The sequence below is a fragment of the Dipodomys merriami genome, unplaced genomic scaffold (assembly GCF_024711535.1).
Source record: "Dipodomys merriami isolate MVZ:Mamm:240054 unplaced genomic scaffold, mDipMer1.0.p SCAF_7, whole genome shotgun sequence".
Classification (NCBI taxonomy): Eukaryota; Metazoa; Chordata; class Mammalia; order Rodentia; family Heteromyidae; genus Dipodomys; species Dipodomys merriami.
In genome coordinates this window covers 20,310,627-20,329,885 of record NW_027206290.1, presented here as the reverse complement: position 1 = coordinate 20,329,885, position 19,259 = coordinate 20,310,627, and the positions used below count along the sequence as shown (strand labels likewise).

General features: G+C 43.7%; 2 pseudogenes; one reads left to right on the top strand and one right to left on the bottom strand.

The window, feature by feature from the left end:
• Positions 1–711: 711 nt before the first annotated feature.
• Positions 712–6,418, bottom strand: LOC138816928 (band 4.1-like protein 4B; annotated as a pseudogene).
• Positions 6,419–10,209: 3,791 nt separating this feature from the next.
• Positions 10,210–18,028, top strand: LOC138816926 (uncharacterized; annotated as a pseudogene).
• Positions 18,029–19,259: the final 1,231 nt, after the last annotated feature.

Below are 19,259 nucleotides of genomic sequence, written 5' to 3'. Positions count from 1 at the left end.
AGACGTTCTTCCTTGGACTTCTAAAATGTCAATGGCCTTGTGAAGGTTAAAATGTGTTTGTGACCTTTTAATATCACTCTCTCACAATACTGTGGAATTTATGTCATCACTTAATCTCAATAAAAATTATTAAAAACTAAAATAAAATGTCAATGGCCAGAATTGGTCTTTGGACAGAGGAAATAAGTGGATTATTCTTAACAATATGATAATTCTTAACAATGACACAGGAGCTGTGGTGCAGCTTCCTCAGGATGCTTGGAAATCAGTGAATGTCTAGTTTTCAAGTTTCCTCACAAACTTCTCCGGAATGAGGTAAGGGATAAGAATGGCTGAGAATGGACACCAAATACTCTACCAGTAATGGTCACTGCCACTAGGGTGAACACAGACCATGAACCAGCTAGAGTGAGATAGGATGGCACAAGAAAGGGTAAGATGTAGAGCCTGGAGAAATCCATTCAGGTAACTTCCCCTTGGAAGAAGGCTGCTGATGGAGCCTGCCTGGCCAAGCCCACCAAAGCATGGAGAGCTGTGAAAGAGAAGCAAAAGTCACCACAGTCCCTCATCTGTCCTCCTTCTGCGGGTGGTAGGGGACAGGATTGGGCTACGTTCACTTGGTAGAAAGGTTTAACCCATCAGCAGCAGCATGACTGAGTATGATAAGTTCTTGAAAGACACCAAGAAATGTGAAGGAATTGAGATTTTACTCTACATGCAGACTAACAAGCTAGCTTCAATTGTGGATTTCGGCATAGAGCCCAGCTGGACCAAGCCGAATCTGCTGGACTTGCCATTCCCAGGTGTGCATGGGCAGAAGAAGGCATGGTGTGCTCCCGCATACTTCCACAGGTGCTTGCAGGTACGGACTGCTGTCCAACCAGAACACAAAGGTGTGCTCCTGCTCACAACCTGACCATCCTCCTCCACCACCACGAGTGTCAGTTTCCTCTTTTTAAAATCCATTTTGTGGCTGGGAATGTGGCTTAGTAGCAGAGTGCTTGCCTAGCATGCATGAGGCCCTGGGTTCAATTCCTCAGTATCACAGAACCAGAAAAATCTGGAAGTGGTACTGTGCCTCAAGTGGTAAAGTGCTAACCTTGAGCAAAAGAAGCCCAGGCCTCCCAGGACTGGCAAAAATAAAAAAATAAAAATAAAATCCATTTTGGTAATCTTAGGCCAAAAGAATAAGCTTATTTTGTTAGCTCCTTCAAAGCTTAACATGCCCATCGGGATCAGTTCAAGAGAATATTCACAGTGATCTCTTCCCCTGATAAAGTGCATGTATGCCCCAAACATTTCCAGCCACTTTGCTTTATTCAGATAGGAGAGTGCCACCTGGACAGGGCTTTTTCCCCTGCACTCTTTCCATCTCTGGAAGATAGAAAATCCCATGGCTTCTGTCTGATTTGATTTGAACCAAAACACAGACACAGCTTTGATGTGTGTTCTGGAAGCTCATACTCTCCAAGCTCCGCTTGCAGACAGAGAGCAGCTAGTTCCACAGCTGTTTCATAGGGGCACATCAATTTTCTAGAAAGAATGTTATTCCTGAGTCATCCAACAAACAGATACCTTGTAAACTCTTCTCGAAGTTTGTTTGGTTCTGAAGAATGGTATTTAACTTGCAAGGGCAAAGCATATGCAGGCCCAGTATTCATCTGCTTCTTTATGGTCTTGGAATGATCCAGCCAGTGTGTGACCTGGGCAGAGTCAAGGAACTGGAGGCCAGAGTATTCTGTTTCCTTGAGGTCCAAGCAGTACACCATCTGATCAAACAAATCCTGGCCTTTGGCATGTTTCCCAGAGACAGCAGGTAGGTAACAGGAAAGGAAGAATCGATAAATAGGACCCACAAAGAGCTTTATTACTCACAAAAATAACAACAGCCAAAGTATAAGCATTTTTGTTGGCTCTTCAAGTCCCAATATCCCACAGGATGATGGGGAGGGAAGGGGGGACAGGACTCAGGTAACGTCTGATTATATAATAGAGTCCAGCCAAACCCCAAGCTGAGAAAACTTCAATATTTTATAATGGAATATAAGCCTGCTTGTTCTTTGTTCCAGAAATGAATGGTATCTTCCTTTCCTTTAGTTTCCTTTCCTTTTTTCTTCTCTTTCCCTTTTCTTGATCTCCTCTTCCCTTCTTTTCTTTTTCTTTCTCTTCTTTCTTTTCTTCTTTATAGTACTCCCCAGTACTATATGTATGAGCCCTTACCTAGCCCTTGCTAGGTAAGTGCTCTACCCTGCCATTAATGTCCCCAGCTCTTCAATTCCCTTAGTTCATATATGAACTAATGAGGATATCTATCTTTACTACCTTGGATTCTGATAAAAAATTTTCCCATGAATACACCATTCCCTCGGCCACTGATTATGAGAGGCTGAGACAAGTTTTGTTCAATTTATCTCATCCTTCCTGGGATCTCAGACTCAACCAACTAACAATAGATAATTCCATAAATCCCAGAAGTCATCAAAGTCTACCTTAGAAAGTCAGCTGGCTCTTCACATTTCTATAATGAACTTTCCACTTGACCTGAGATATTAATCTGGGCCCAACAAGATAGATCACTGATTATACAGGCTGGGTCTTGGCCTTTATAATGGAAATCTAGGACAACTATATCTATAACAATGCTAGCCAGAGAGTTGAGATTAGTTCAGTTGCCTTCCAGGAAATACCTAGTAACCTCGATCATTTCAACTAAAACAAACACTAATTTTGTATCATCTTTTATAACTGGATGGCTCAGCACTAATTTTCTTTTATCTTTTCTAATTTGATGGCTCAGCACTGATTTTCCATTACCTTTTCTAATTGGATGGCCCCTGACATACAGACAACACCAGGAGTGCTTGGTTATCCTTCTGAGTATATGTTCCAAATAAACATGGGTAGCCTTGCTTTTTGTTTTTTGGGGGTTTGTTTTGAGAGGGACATCTGTAGTCCGGGGGCCACCTGATCTCCTAGGGTTACTTATTACATGCTTGAAGACTTCTTTTGAGTGCTGCTAAATTGTAAGGCCCTGTTTTCAGAAGGCAAGAAAGCTGGGTATACGTCGTGTCCAAGAGAAGACTGTGCTGGTTAGAACTGCTGAGGACTCCAAAGTGGAAACCATATTATTGGAAGGAAGCTATTAGCAGTGCCTCTCACATGACTTCTTACCCAGAGGGTACACCTAAAAAATTCCAGTTCTGTTTAAATAAATGTAGTCTTTTTCTGAAGGAAGTCAATCCAATCTTTCCTGCTTATCAGCACCACCAGTTGGATGACATTTGTATAGCAGAAGGAATGATTGAGCAACTGTTTTGGAACCTGTAGTAGGAAAGAAAGACCTCTGGATGTGTTAGAGATTTTTGGTGAGAGGGGCAGCAGCTCAGATCATCCAATCCTGTTTCCAGTAGACTTCCCAGTTGGGTTAAGTGATGTTTCAGACAAGCTATAGTGAGCAACATCTGGCAGAGGATTACTGGCCCAGAAGTCAGGGAAAGGGAAGGCTTTCCAGGAAAATGTCACTGGAGTACTGTCCTTTACTGGAAAAGCTCCAGCAGTGATTCTGAAAAACAGATATCTTGTTTGTTTCAGGGTCTGAAGTACTGTGGTGTGTGTATGTGGGGGGGGGGAGTACTTTTGTTCTGCTCCCACTCCATAACTATCTATACTGAAGACAGAAGACTCAGCACAATGGCAATCGTCATGTACTGGCATGTGTACCAGTTTCCAGAGCCTCAAGGAAGGAAAGGAAGATAACAGGACACCTGTGATGAAGCAGATAGTGTTAGCAAAGACCTTGCGAGTCCAAACATTTTATATTGGACAGCAAGCCAACATGCACCTTTGTTCCATAGGGCCAACCTGTCAACCCAGGCTTTTTAGTAATACAACTACTCTTAAAGCAGCAGTGGATATCAAGGGTAGACAGGAGGAAGGATTCGCACAGTGATATGAACACATTTCAGAAGTAGGATGTTAAGTGATCACATTTGTATGACATTCTTAGGAGAAGAACTTATAGTAAGGAAAACTGTGATGTGGGAATTTTGATTGGGAGATAGAAGAGAGATGCCATAGTGATCTAGGGAGTGTCAGGAGACATGAGGCATGGCGCAATGGTGACAGAGGTGGAGGGGCCTAAATAGGGTCTCATGAGTCATGGTACAGGTCTGGCAGGTCTGGCAGGTCTATAGTCAAAGTCCCTATCCCTGCTTCAAAGAGTTCAAGTGCCTATTACCTGGGGGTGGGAGGTGTGGAAGCAGAAATCTACCTCGGGAGTCCCCACCATCCACCAAGGTGCCAAGATGGCTCCACTTAGACCCAGTATTTATATTTCAAAAGTAGATTGGTATTTTCCAGCTGTTCTGAGTGATCAGCTTCTAAGGGCTTCCAGGAAATTGGTGGGGGAAGGGGAAGATGTTGATATTCTCTATATTTTAATTAATTGGTGACTTTTTAGTGTGGGAAACTATAAAGAGCAACCATCTAAGCCAATGAATACAATTCAGCGACATGCAGTACATTAACTGTTATGCAAGCATCACCACTATTGCCAAAGCTGTTTCATCGTCCCACGCAGAATCTTTGTATCACCAAGCAATAACTCCCCTAAGCACTCTTTTTTTTTTTAACTTTCAAAAAAGTTTTTGTTGTTATTATAAAGGCGATGTACAGAACGATTACAGTTACATAAGTCAGGTAAAGAGTACACTTCTTTTTGGACAGCATCACCCCTTCCTTCACTCTCTACCAGTTTTCCCCTCCTATCCTTGCTGACAAGGAATTCATTTTCAACACAGTATCTACTGAGTACCACTGCTGCATTTGTTCACCCTTTGTTCCCCCATTTCTGTGTCCCCATTACCCTCCAAAAAATAGATAGATGAATAAGACAAAAACAAAAGAAACCATAAACAGCAACAAAAGGAAAAAAAAAAAAACTCTCACCAGGTACCTGTGGCTCACGATTGTAATCCTAGCTCCTCAGAAGGCTGAGATCTGAGGGTCATGGTTCAAAGCTAGCCTCAGCAGGAAAGTCCGTGTGACTCTCATCTCCAATAAACCACCAGAAAACTGGAAGTGGTGCTGTGACTCAAGTGGTAGAGCACTTGCCTTGAGCTGAAGAGCTCAGAGATAGCCAGGCCCAGAGTTCAAGCCCCATGACTGCCAAAACAAAAACAAAAACAAACAAACAAGAAACCTCTCCATTTCATGGAGTCATTTCTGACCTGTTAATCCTGTCATCCCTTCAGGAGAGTGAGCAAGTTGTGCCTCTTCCTTTTGGTTTTCTTTCTCTTTTTCTCAAAGACAGGAAACCAATGTTTCCTTCTTTCTTTGCCATCAAAGTAGGCGGAGTAGTTCTTAGTTAAAAACAAAATCCTACTGAGCAAGAGAGTGAGTTCAAGGTACTGAACTCAACAAGATACTGAGTTTAAGCCTCCGTACCAATATCTCCTCCCACAAAAAAGAAAGAAAGAAGACCCTATCTTTTTTCAAGAGAAAATGATATGATTTAGTAGAAAACGATGCAGGCAGAGAATTGTGACCTGTACTATTTGCAGATCATAGGGTAAGCTGATAAACCAAAACCTGCCTGATAATGATATAAAGACAGGGACTACAAAAGATTAAGGAAGTGACACTAAATCTTTGACCTCACAACTTTATAGAAAACAGAAACTTTATAGAAATCAGAAAATCATCTTCAAAAACTCCAATGCTTCCTTCTTAATCCAAGGCTAATGTCTGTAAGGCTGATGGCTGAAGTACTGTCTTCCCATGACGTATCTATACCTCATTCTGTTTTTCTGCCATATTTTTTCTTTACTTACTTTCATGCCTTGCCTGTATTCTTCTCTTGCCAGATGCAAGGACCTAGGTCAGCTTAGCTGCCCTAAATTTCTGGTAACATGTTTGGTACATGGGTCAGAAAACTCAGTATTTCTTTTTCTGATTTGGTTTAATCAAAAAATAACAATAACTTGAAGTTGTTGTGTGGTATGTGAATAAGAGTAGCCATTTAGAAGCCATTTCTCATTCTCAGATGTTCAGGCGCATAAAATTGGAGGCTGTGGGTTAAGGAAATAAATTAATACATTCAACAATGGGAAAATGAGGATGGGGCCTGCATTTTCTGCAGATTAGATTGCCTCCAAGGAGACTGAGCTTGGGCTATCCACTCCATACTCACAGGGGTTCTGAATCCCTGCCTAAGCAGCTCTGGGCACTGGCAAAGGCAACAGATCACTCCTTAGTGGGGACTATCTGAGCTCTCTCCTTCCCACACATATTCTAAGGATGACCTACCACTGGAGGTAGGGAAATCATTCTGGGGTGAAGACTGACCCTGTACAAAGGCCACAGGGTTTCTTTGTGAGGTGGGAAAAAGAATCCACAAGAAAGAGGTGAGGATGGGCATGATGCTAGTAGTCACAAGGAACTCCCTATAAAATACTTCGATGATCTGAGTTCACTCCCAGGAAAATCACAATGTTTTGGAAAATAAGAGTGTATAGTAAATGAAATGAAATAAGGATACTGGGTCTAACTGGCACCAAATTGGCCATGTGGTAGTTGATGGGGAATTAGGTCTAACTGATGCCATCTTGTCCTCATGGTAAAGGCAGGGATGTTCCACCTCCAGGTGTTGGGCATGCCTGAATTCCTAGAGGCAAGGATGGGGACTTGGACAATAGGTTACTGGACTATCAGTCCTGTGTCTGGAACTCTGAGACTCAAGTTTCCTGTGACCTTGCTCCCTGACTCTGATCCCATTTAGGCCCAGATCATCTCAGGTGCCATTATGCCATGCCTCATGTCTCCTGGCTCTCCTCTAGCTATCATGGTGTCCAACTTCAGCTCTCTATTGGAATTGATCTGGCTTTTTGATATTGTTTTTCTTCTCTTTCTTTCCTCTCCTGTTCTCATGTCTCAGTTTTCTAACAGTGTTAAATGTATTTAGGGCCTGTCTTATGTCCAGATAAGAATCCCCAAAGACCACCAAGGAGCTGATTCCAATGCAAATACATGAGAGTCTCTTTTTGCAAGCTCGAGCCTGGACTCACGACCGTCACCAACACAGTGGATCTAGATTGGGAGCCCCGACCCTTTCTCTAGCAGGGATTTTATAGGTTTTTTTTAGGGACTTCTATGCATCATTGCAACACTTAACAAATCATATCACACCACGGGAAAATCATAACATAATTCTAAAAGATGATTCGCGTAACCAGTGGTGGGAACTGACCAGGTACTGGGAATTGGCTGTTTCATGGAGTTGATGCTCTTCAAAATGATTGGCTAAAGCAGATGGTCTGAGACTCAACTGAGTGGTCTTTAACTTGCAGGAACATCTGGAACTTTGGGTTTTTCCTGTTATCTGCTGATTAGCTGTAGTTAGTAGAATTTACCATAAAAAGAGAGTTGTTCCTAGAATTTGGGCTCAAGGGGATCAAGGGGAGTTGCTGACACATTTCCCGGACAAAATGGAATCCAAACCTAAAATTGCCATACTTTCTTCAGGCCTCAGGGCTGCAAGTTTTTTGTTTGTTTGTTTGGTCAGTCGTGAGACTTGAACTCTGGGTTTGGGCACTGTCCCTCAGCTCTTCAGCTCAAGGCTAGTGCTCTACCTCTTGAGCCACAGCACCACTTCCTACAGCTGCAATTCCTTATGACAAGAGTATACCTGCAGTCACCAGCTTTCCAATAACACACCAATTCGACCTCTCAAAGTGTGGCTTCTCTGTTTCTCACAACTGAGTTCCCATAAAACATGTGGAGGCCCTAGTAAGATTCCAGTATCAAGGAGGGCACCTAAGTTCCTTGAAGCCACTAGCAGATGGCCTCAGTTAGCAGGCTGCCAAGGGACAGGAACACCACAGGGGAGATGCCCCCTGAGGTGTTTTAGGGCCCTGTGGCTTTTCTGCTTCTCTGACAGCCAGTTCGTGGATTCCTGATATGCCACTAAATCTTTTTGGAGTCATTCTTTTTGAAGTCACTTGGGAATTTTCTGGAGGTAAGTCTCAGTTTTGATTTGTCCTCTTATTCTATTAATATATTTTTCTGTTTTCTATTTTTGGGATTGATCCATCTGGAAATGGGGAGTTAAGGGGAGCAAACATGCTTGAGAGCCACTTCTTGTCCTTCTGTTGCTAACTAGATCAGAGAGAGCTAGGTCACTGTGTGGGAAAGGCCCACTCAGCAGACCCTCATACTGTAGAGAGTTCTGCACGGAGATCTGTGATCAAGGCCTGACCAGTGTGCTCTCAGGACAGTAGAGTTCTGTTTAAGGCTGAGCTGGGGGGTCCACTCCTGGTTGGAACGCCCCTCCAACTAAACCTTTGTGTTTTTTGTACTTTCATCTTGATCTTGTCTCATACTGGTTTCTTAAGAATTGGAACCAGTTTGCATTGTGGATCCTTGTTTTTGATGTCTTTGTTCTTTATTTAGACTTCACTATGGGGGGAACCAAAGTCTGCTATGTCCCCTCCACATAGCAGCAGTTGGAGGTACAGCACAGGTAGCCACAGGTCTGGCTCAGACATCTAGCTAATTCTGGCAGTGTGGAATTGTAAAGTGCTCTTGTCTTAAATTGGATAAAAGATAATTAGACCTCCAGGTGGGCTAGGAGTTTAGCTTCAGGTGACTCCCATCTGTTTTCCATCTGTGGGTATTCAAAGGTCAATTGGTATGCTAATGTGCCTTGTTAACAGCATCTCTTTTCCCAGGCCCTGGAGAAAAGAGGACATGTAATGTGCTTTGTTAGAAAAGCACATTGGTCATCTGTAACAGTAAAATACTGTATTTAGTTGTTAGCAAGTATATGTCTTGCCACTGAAATTCCAGAAAACATATGGCTGGTATTCATTTTTGTGCACTTTAAGATATTTGTGCACAAGTGGTGTGTGTATGTGTGTGTGTGTGTGTGTGTGTGTGTGAGAGAGAGAGAGAGAGAGAGAGAGAGAGAGAGAGAGAGAGAGAGAAAGAATATGTGAACATATTCAAGAAAATCTGGTATTTTAATGCATAAAAGCTGTTAACACTGTAATCAAGAGTTATCTGGCTAAGCAAAAATGTAAGTATTTGGAGGACTTAGGGTTTGCTTCCCTCCATTGTTAAAATTTGGGGCTAAGTATTATAAATTTGAGTATAAAGGTTTGTTTATCACTGTCAAAGATTGCCCATTATATCTGTCTGAAACTGCTTTGGTTTTATCCCAGGAATCAAGAAAAAAGAACATGTAAAAATTTACGATGTGCAGGTGCCCCATCTTTGCTTCTGTTTCTTTCTTTTCCTTAAGACAGACACTGAAACCCTGACAGTAATTTGGGTAATGTGATTAGTATTCCTAAAACTGCCTCATGAGATGTATTAAAAAAATGAAAAAGCTTAATAGGAGGGTTAAAAAGGAAAAAAGGTTAATCTTTTTGTGTAATGCAATTTGGTCTCAGTATAAGTTAGCATGTGGAAACCTAAATTTCAATCCTATTTTGCAATTAGATGCACATTGGGAAAAGCAAAAAAGTTCTGAGATTCCTTAAGTTTGTTGTCTGGATTCTTAATGCAGTGCCAGTCTACATATAATTCTTGCATTAAGAAAAACTGTTATTTGAGTACAAAGATTTTCTAAGAATTAACTCAAACTGGAGGGGAAAAAAATTGCAGTCTTAAAATCAGACTGCAAATAGGCAAATAAGTGTTTACCCAGTGTTTCAAGGTTTTAAAGGGTTATTTAAATGCAAGTTAGAGTGCTAACTGGGGATTAAAAAGGCTTCCTCTGGCAAGTAAAAATTGTCCTGTTTGTTTCAAAGTGGAAAAAGGAAAAGTTTTTTTTGCTGTCTAATGTCTGTTTCCCCAAAGATATGAGCTGCCTTAGATACAGATCCTTTTTCCTTCATTCTTCCTTGTAATCACAAAGGTTTGACTTAGTAACTGAAGTACCCCGTTTTCGGATGCCCCCTCACAGAGCACCAAAGACCACAATCAATGCAAACAGCAAAGAGTCGTTTATTGCAAGCTCAAGCTTGGTCCTCCGCACACCCCATAACCGGTGACACTAAGAGGTCCTGAGTGTAGAATCAGCACAGTTTTTATAGTATTGAACAAACAACTTTAAGGAACTTTTACATAAGAAATTACATGATTGGTTAACATTTAAAGCAAGCTAAGCTGGGCCTTTACAGAAAAATATCCTTGGTCCATAACTTGACCATGAACGGTTATGAGTCACACCTGGACCAACAGTATGCATGGCACATTTCTCCCTGGGCTCTGAAGAACCAGTTGGTTGGAACATTATATGATCGGAACATTATATGGTTTTAACTGAACCTCTTAGCCCTAGGTCACTCAGGGGCAAAGTCACTCGGGGGCAAACACCTGCCCTAAGCAGACGCCACCTATGGCTCCAAGAATTGTTTGTGCATGGCTTTCTGTCATAAATTCCTAGCATTGGGGCTAAAGTGAGCCATGAGTTAAGTTGCAGAACTGAGATGGGGTCTTAAGTAAAATGGAGTTGCTTAGGTTTATCATTCCCTCCTCTTCTAGAGCATCAGGGACCAATCATGGTCCCTTAATTGGCACAGTCTTTTATATTTACAGTTTGGTATCAGGATCTCAGAAGTAATAGATGGACTGCGCTGATCTCTTTTTTTACAAGGTCTGATTGTGAATAACAAAATTAACAGTACCAAAGGCCCTTACATTTTTTTCAGTCCTGACTCCATATTTCACAGCTAACTTAATTTTATACCAGCTGTACTCATAAGCTTCAATTTTAAGACATACTCATACCATTTGTTACATACTTAAATTTTCTGGGGTTTGTCTTCCTTTTTTATAAACATTTTAAGACAATCCTTACTTTTCAAATCCTTTCTTATGCAGAGGATACCAGTTTTTCCCAACTTCTTTCCCAAGGCTTTCTTTACTACCCTCCTCTTCTTTACAATTCCTTGAGATTCTTTGTGGCTAGAGTTTAAAACTGCCCTCCTCCCCCCCCCCGTGGCTTGTGGAACCAGGTTATCTCAGAACAGTCTCAAAGCACCACTGGGATGCAGAAGCTTGCTAGATTTTAAGGCTAAGAGCAAGGCTGGGGTTCATTCCTTTTACTACCTGCATTGATAACACACTCAGGTTATTACCATACCAGAGCCAAACTAGGCTGTGACTATAGAGTGGATTTCCAGTCACTATGCACTGAAGTGCCTAAGGCAAGCAAGCCAGTGATATCCTTGCCCCCAGTATCCACTGTGGGAATAGAGAGGGTTTCTGGATATCACCCAAAAGAATGTCCCACAAGATCTTAGTTTTAGCAGCCTTCAACTGGGAAGCGGTCTTAGGTGATGGAATGAGGCAGGAGGAATTCAGTCTACTTTTACCACGGTGGAGGTGGTCTTGATGACAATGTAGATTTCCTCCAGGTGACTGTCAAGCTGCCATCAAACTTTACCCATTAGGGTGTGCAGCAGCAGCAGCAGCAGCAGGGTCTCTCAGTGGCCCCAAGGGACTGTCACACCTCGTGCTGGGCTGCAAATTTCTACATAGACTGGGTAATGATACATTACATAGGCTTGGCAGGCTTTGGCCCCGTTGGTTTTTAAGACTGTTTAGACATTAGCCCAGGACAATTTACCAAAATGACAACTTTTTTTACTAACCAGATATTTTTGTAAACAGACACAAAAGGCTTAGTCTTGTAACTATCTCTGACAGATGCAGTCTCCACACTTGCACACCTATTAACCCTATTCTTTATGCCTTTTTTAAAAAAAATTATTTTATCTATTTTGCCTCACTTTCCCAAAACTGACTCTGGACTCTTGATCTTAAAAGGGGGTTGATGGGTGAAGGTCCATCTCCTATAACTTCTTCAAGCTGACTTCAGGGGCGTTGATTCTACCTATCCAGGAACCTATAACCTTAGCCTATTTTACAAAGAGGCTATCAGGGTTAGATGTCATTAAGAACAATATTTAACTTTTGAGAACTGCACAGATCTTTTCTCCAGCTACAGCAGTGTAGCTTGTATAGCACTCTGGTTTGCAAAAGTATCTTTCTGGATGGCTTAGGAATGTGATCTCTAGTGACCCTAACAATGCCTAAATTACCTGTGTAGGCCTTCAGACAGATGTCAATAGAAACACACTTTCAGGTTTACAAACTTTTTCTGAGCAGATGAATTTCATGTAACTGGTATCAGCTCAAAAGTTACTGCCATTTAGAGCTTTTGGCACATACAGGGATTGGAATTTAAACTATCCCCCATATTGTACAACCTTAGCTTTTTAGTACTATCACAGATAACTGACAAGTTCCTGTCCCTTACAAGGTAGTCATGAATATTAGGCATACTTACAAACTATCTTCCCATGACCTCCTGGCTCTGACTAGTTTTGAAGGGCCACACACAAATGACTCTAGAATCTGACATTATTTCTGCCATCCAAGCAGTGGCTTACTGCCTCTGGATGCTCAACCATTGCTTTCATCCCAGGAGTGTCTTCTCTACACTGGGATAAATGCCCCATTGGCATTTCCCTTAGATGGTCACTGGACTTGAACTCGGGGCCTGAGTGTTGTCCCTCAGTTCTCCAGCTCAAGGCTAGCACTCTGCCACTTTTGAGTCCTAAAGCAACTTTGCTTGCTTTTTCAGCACTCTGCTGGCTGAGTAGAAGTGACAGTCTCACAGGGACCTTTTCTGCCCAGGCTGGCTTCAAACCAGTTTGCAAATCAATGAGTCTTATAAAAGGCACTTTACTCTAATTAAAAGCAATGAGGTGGTCAACATAGAAATAGCTTTTAAGCATGCTCTTACCTGAAACTTATTAAGAGCCAGGGTTACATTTGACAAACTTGTAAGAATCCTCTGTGCTTTGCTCTGGGCTTGCTGGAAACTGTTTAAAAAAAAAAAAAAAAAAAAAAAAAACCTATATGAGCAAACTGGAATAGCAATTATTTTGGTAATCCTAATTTTTCCTTTGTGCAATTTGAGGTAAATGTTAAGAACAATTTTACTTTTAAACTTTATATCCAAAAATCCATTCCTAATTTCTTAAAGCCTTTTATTAATCTCTTTTAAAACTTTATACTTTAGTTTTCATTTGCGTTTTGAAAAGATCCCTTAAAATCTTGAGGCCAAGTGTCACTCATTGTCTCTTGGATGCTTGTTTAAAAACAGATATACATTAAAATTTTTAAACTCAAATGACAATTTTTCCTTAATGCAAGAATTACAGTCCCCATCACTGTACCAAGAAACTAGATTTAACACCTTTATAACTTTTAGAAACATCCTAATTGTAGAACATCATTGAAAGCAAGTCACATTATACAAATAACTTTTTAACCCTCTTTTTAAGGCCTTCTTAATTTTAATTTTAATGCATCCAAGGGGCAGTTTTAGCAATGCTAATCAGATCACCACATTACTAATTTTTACCATCATGTTTCCAGTGTCTATCTGCAGGGAAAAGGGACAGAACAATGATGGGCCACTCAGCCCCTCTTATGGAGTGGGCACGCACCCAATCTGACTCTTTAGGGTTAGATGAACTGCGTTTGGGCAAGTTTGCCCTCTTTTACCATGCTTGGACTCCTCCCAGGGCTCATCCCACTATGGGTAGACTCCCCCAGGGTCTGTCCCTCCATGCATGACCAGCTGAACTGCACTTCTGCCTGTTCACCCCTCACCCCTAAAGATAGATCTTCTGTTGGGTTTTAAGTTTTTCCCTTTTTTTTTTTTTTTTTGGTTCTTGAATAAACTATAAAGTTTTAGACAGACAGAACAAGTAATGTTTTTGACAGTGTTAAACTAACCTTTACATTTAAATTTCTAATATTTATCCCCAAATTTTAGCCAAGGGAACTAAATCCCAAACTGCCAATGCATTTTAAAATATTAGATTTTTAAATACTGAAAGAAGTAAGGATCCGAAACTAGCCTTCAGTAGAAGCAGGTGATTACCCCCAAGTGGTGTTGCCCCCCAGCGACCTAGGGCTAAGAGTTTTGGTTCCGAGGAAAACCATATAATTTTCTGACCAACTGGTTCTTCAGAGCCCGGGGCGACACATGCCATGCATACTGTTGGTCTAGGTGTGACTCATAACCGTTTGTGGTCAAGCTATGGACCAAGGATATTTTTCTGTAAAGGTCAACCAATCATATTTGCCCAGCTTAGCTTGCTTTAAATGTTAACCAATCATGTAATTTCTTATGTAAAAGTTCCTTAAAGTTGTTTGTTCAATACTATAAAAACTGTGCTGATTTTATGCTCAAGGCCTCTTAGCGTCACTGGTTATGGAGTGTGCGGAGGACCAAGCTCGAGCTTGCAATAAACGACTCTTTGCTGTTTGCATTGATTGTGGTCTTTGGTGGTCTGTGAGGGGGCATCTGAAAATGGTGTACTTCATCTGGGGGCTCATCCAGGATACTCCCCAGAAGCCCACACAGATTTGATCAGCGAGTCGTCTAGCCGGCCAGTGAGTAGGGTGCAGCTGCTTCATGTTGAGTGTTTCGTGTCTGACTTGCAAGTAGGGTTTTGTGACTGGCAAGAAACGTGCTATAAGGTAGCCAACAGGCCAGTGGAAGACATTCCCCGGACCCTTGGGGGAAGCCCTCCTGAGTGGGGACACCGGACCTCCACTGTCTTTTGCCAGACTTCGCCCTTGGACAAGGAAGTCCAGCCTCTGCCACTGTGGGTTAAGGGTGGATTTGAGATTTGCCTCAGGGCACTGACCCTAAGGTAGGGAAAAACCACTGCCCTGGTGGGGACGCTGGGCCTTTTGGCAGATTTCGCCTGTAGACAAGTATGTCTGCTCTCCACAACTGCAGGTTAAAGGTGGATTCAAGTGCAAATCTCCAGGCGCATGCTGTCTCTGTTTTGTCTGTTTGTCGTTCTAATTCGGCGCCTCTTTCCCTTGTTCATTTTACCTTCATTTTCAGATCAGAGAGCATCCTGGAACCCCCTCCCCCCAAAACAGGAAGCCAGCGGCTTATTTCACCCCAGCCGCTCTCCCCTTTTAATCCTTTTGGAATTCCAGTATGACACCAGGAGCTGACTTATTCTCCGTAAAGCCATTTTTTGTAAAGCCTCTTTTTGTGCACTGGAGTCACCAACCCGCGCCGGTGCCAACTTTATCAATTCCTTTTCGGGTGCCTCCTCCTTACAGTAATTTCCTTCTTCAGTTGGGTTCTCTCCCACCCCACAATGGGACTCAGAGTAGTCTGAGTACTCCTTTGACTCTCCTGACTAGAGCCAGAGTAGTCTGAATACTCCTTTGACTCTCCTGACTAACCATTTCAAAGATGCTAACGACAGGGCCCACAACTTAAGTCTTGAAATTAAAAAAGGCAAGTTAATCACTCTTTGTTGTTCAGAGTGGCCGGCCTTTGAGGTGGGGTGGCCTCCAGAGGGCACTTTTAACCTGTCAATTATTCAGGAGGAAAAGTACAAAATATTCCTGCCCGGAAAGTGGGGACACCCAGATCAGATTCCTTATATCCTGGTATGGGAAGATCTAGTAGAAGACCCCCCCCAAGGTGAGTACCCCCTTTCCTGTTCCCCACTCCGCCATATTGGCCCTGAAAGGCCCACAGCTAGTCCATCATCGCCCCCTCCTGTTCTAGCAGATGATGATCCAAATCTCCTCGATACTCTGCCCCCACCTTACCCTGTCCCATGACCCCCTGCAGTGCCGTTGGCTCCCAGGGAGATGGAAGCAGTAGTGCTGAGGGGGGGCGGAGGGGAAGAAGTCAGAGGAGAAGATTTGGAGGGCCCTGCAGGGAGGATGCAGGGCCGCACCCTTCAGGCCACCAGTCCTTACCTTCTGGATTCGACTGTGGCCTTGCCGCTTTGGGAGATCAGGCCACCAGATGACATGGGAAATCCAGGACTCCAATATTGGCCCTTCTTAACCAGTGATTTATACAATTGGAAGTCCCAAAATGTGAAGTATTCAGATAACTCTAAAGATTTGATTACTCTTTTAGACAGTGTAATGTTTACTCATCAGCCCACCTGGGATGACTGCCAGCAGCTGCTTCAGATCCTGTTCACCACTGTAGAAAGAGAAAGGATATAGGCAGAGGCCTGGGAAACTAGTCCCGCCATTAATCCAGATCTAATTAATGCCTCCTTTTCCTTGACCAGGCCCCCTCCTAATGATTGGGATTACAATAAGGCTGCAGGCAGGGAGAGGCTACGGGTCTACCACCAGACTCTAATTGTGGGTCTATGGGCGGCTGCTCACAGGCCCATTAATTTGGCCAAAGTATATTCAATAATGCAGGAAAGGAATGAGTCCCCCTCTAGTTTCTAGAAAGATTGATGGAAGCCTTTAGGCAGTACACCCCTGTGGATCCAGGTGCCCCCGAAAATCAGGCTACAGTAGTTATGTCCTTTGTTAACCAGGCAGCCCCAGATATTAAAAGAAAATTATAGAAGCTTGAGGACTTGGAGGGCAAAAATATTCAGGACTTAGTGAGAATAACCCAAAAAGTACACAATATTAGAAATGCTCCAGAAGAAAAGCAAGTACGAGCTACCAGGGAGATGACTAGGATGTTAGTGGCAGCAGTTGAAAAAGGGTCAGGGGAACAAAGGGGGAAAAGGATGTATGGGGTGGGAGTGAAAAGACCCCAGAGACAGCCGGGTGGCTGGGGCCAAGGGCTAAGGCCAGACCAGTGTGCCTTTTGCCGTGAGACAGGACATTGGGCTAAGGAAGTCCCAAAAGGGAAGAACAGAGATCTAGATGATGCCCCCCCCCCCAGAGACTAATGTTAATGGCCGCTCCTCCAAAGGACCACTAGGGGCCATGGGGTTTGGATCCCCTCTCCAAACCCAGGGTAACTCTTAAGGTGGAGGGGACCCCAGTAGACTTTCTAGTTGACACAGGGGCTCAACATTTGGCCTTGACTGAGCCTAATGGAAAAGTTTCCAACAATGCTACGTGGGTACAAGGAGTCACTGGAGTAAAGAAATACCCATGGACCACTAAGAGAACTGTTGACCTTGGGACTAGGAGAGTGACCCATTCATTTTTAGTCATCCCCGATAGCCCTACCCACTTCTGGGTCGAGATTTGTTGACTAAGATAGAGGCACAAATCTGATGGCCCTCAGGTAATGGAGTCACGAGGTCAGCCATTTCCTATGCTGACATTGGCATTAGAGGATGAATACCACCTTCACCTACACCTGCAACCTCCAGACACAGACATCAATTACTGGCTGAGCAGGTACCCCGGGGCTTGGGCCAAAACTGGAGGGATGGGCCTGGCAAAACACCGACCAGCCCTCTTTATTGAGTTAAAACCAGGGGCTGATCCGGTCAGGGTCTACCAATACCCCATGACCAAGGAAGCCCAAATGGGAATAACACCCCACATTTGGAGACTACTAGAGCAGGGGGTGCTATGCCCCTGCCGGTCTACCTGGAACACCCCACTGTTACCGGTCCAGAAGCCCAACTCCAATGAGTACTGGCCAGTACAAGACTTGAAGGAAATAAATAAGAGGGTCATGGACATTCACCCTACAGTACCTAACCCCAATACGCTCTTGAGTGCCCTCCCGCCATACAGGACCTGGTACACTGTCTTGGATCTCAAGGACACATTCTTCAGCCTGCCCTTGGCACCCAGGAGTCAAAATCTCTTCTCATTTGAATGGACTGATGCTGAAAAAGGCATTAATGGCCAGCTGACTTGGTCCCAGCTTCCCCAAGGTTTCAAAAACTCACAAACCCTGTTCGATGAGGCTTTACATGAAGACTTGGGTGAGTTTCGGTAAAGCCACCCTGGCTTGACTTTACTACAATATGTGGATGATTTAATAGCTGCAGAGACTTGGGAAGAGTACACTCAGGGAATGGAGGACTTACTCCAGACTTTGGGTAACCTGGGGTACTGGGCACTTGCAAAGAAAGCCCAAATTTGTAGACCAGAAGTGACATATCTGGGGTACCTTCTAAAAGAGGGGCAGCATTGGCTGACTGAGGCAAGAAAAGAGACTGTCCTTAAAATACCATGACCCAAACCCCTGTATGAGCTGACCATAGAAAAACAACCTTTTCAATGGACAGAAAAGGCAGAGCAGGCATTTCAAAGACTAAAAATGGCCCTGCTGTCTGCACCGGCCCTGGGGTTGCCAGACATCTCTAAGCCTTTCTACCTCTAAGTGGGCGAACATAAGGAGGTAGCAAAAGGGGTCCTGACACAGCAGCTGGGACCCTGGAAGCCACCAGTTGTGGCTGGATGGCCCCCATGTCTGAGGATAATAACGGCCACCGTGTTCATGGTCAAAGATGTGACAAACTGACCATGGGGCAGGAGTTGCATGTGGCCGGCCCTCAAGCCATAGAGAGTGTGCTGAAACAACCTCCCGACTGTTGGCTCAGCAATGCTCGCCTGACTCACTACCAGGGACTCTTACTCAACCCCCTTAGAATCATCTTTCAGGCACTGACAGCACTCAACCCTGCCAGCCCAGACCTGGAGGCTCCCCTCCATGACTGCACACAGATCTTTGCACAAGTTCATGGGACCAGAGAAGATCTCATCGACCAGCCACTGCCGAACACAGATGTCACCTGGTTCACTGATGGGAGCAGTTTCACCCGAGATGCCGCGGTAGTCTCAGAGACCAAGGTAATCTGGGCTGAGCCCCTCCCCTCAGGGACTTTGGTTCAAAAGGTAGAACTCATAGCCCTCACCCAAGCTCCGACTTTGGGAAAAGACAAACGGCTGACAGTCTATACCGACAACTGATATGCCTTTGCCACAGTCCATGTACATGGGGCCATTTATAAAGAGAGAGGACTATTAACAGCAGAGGGGAAAACCATAAAAAATAAGGAAGAGATTCTTGCTCTCCTAGTGGCACTGTGGCCAAGAGACTGGCCATTGTCCACTGTCCTGGACATCAAAAGGCGAGAGACAGAGTATCCAGGGGCAACAACTAAGTGGACAAAACAGCTCAGGAGGTGGCCTTTCAGGTGGTACACGAATTGGCCCTTAACCTCACAGATCCAGAGCCCCAAGAATTGCCTGGGGTACCCCAGTACACAGAAGAGGATTTAAGCTGGTTAGAGGGATTGCGCCCATGGACACAGTGTATACAGGGATGGTGGCGGGACTATCAGGGAAAGATCATAGTTCCAGAGAAACTAGGCCACCAGATTTTACAAAAAATGCATCAAGCCACCCACCTGGGAGAAAGGAGAATGCAAGACCTGCTAAGTCATGCGCAGCTTAAAATCAAG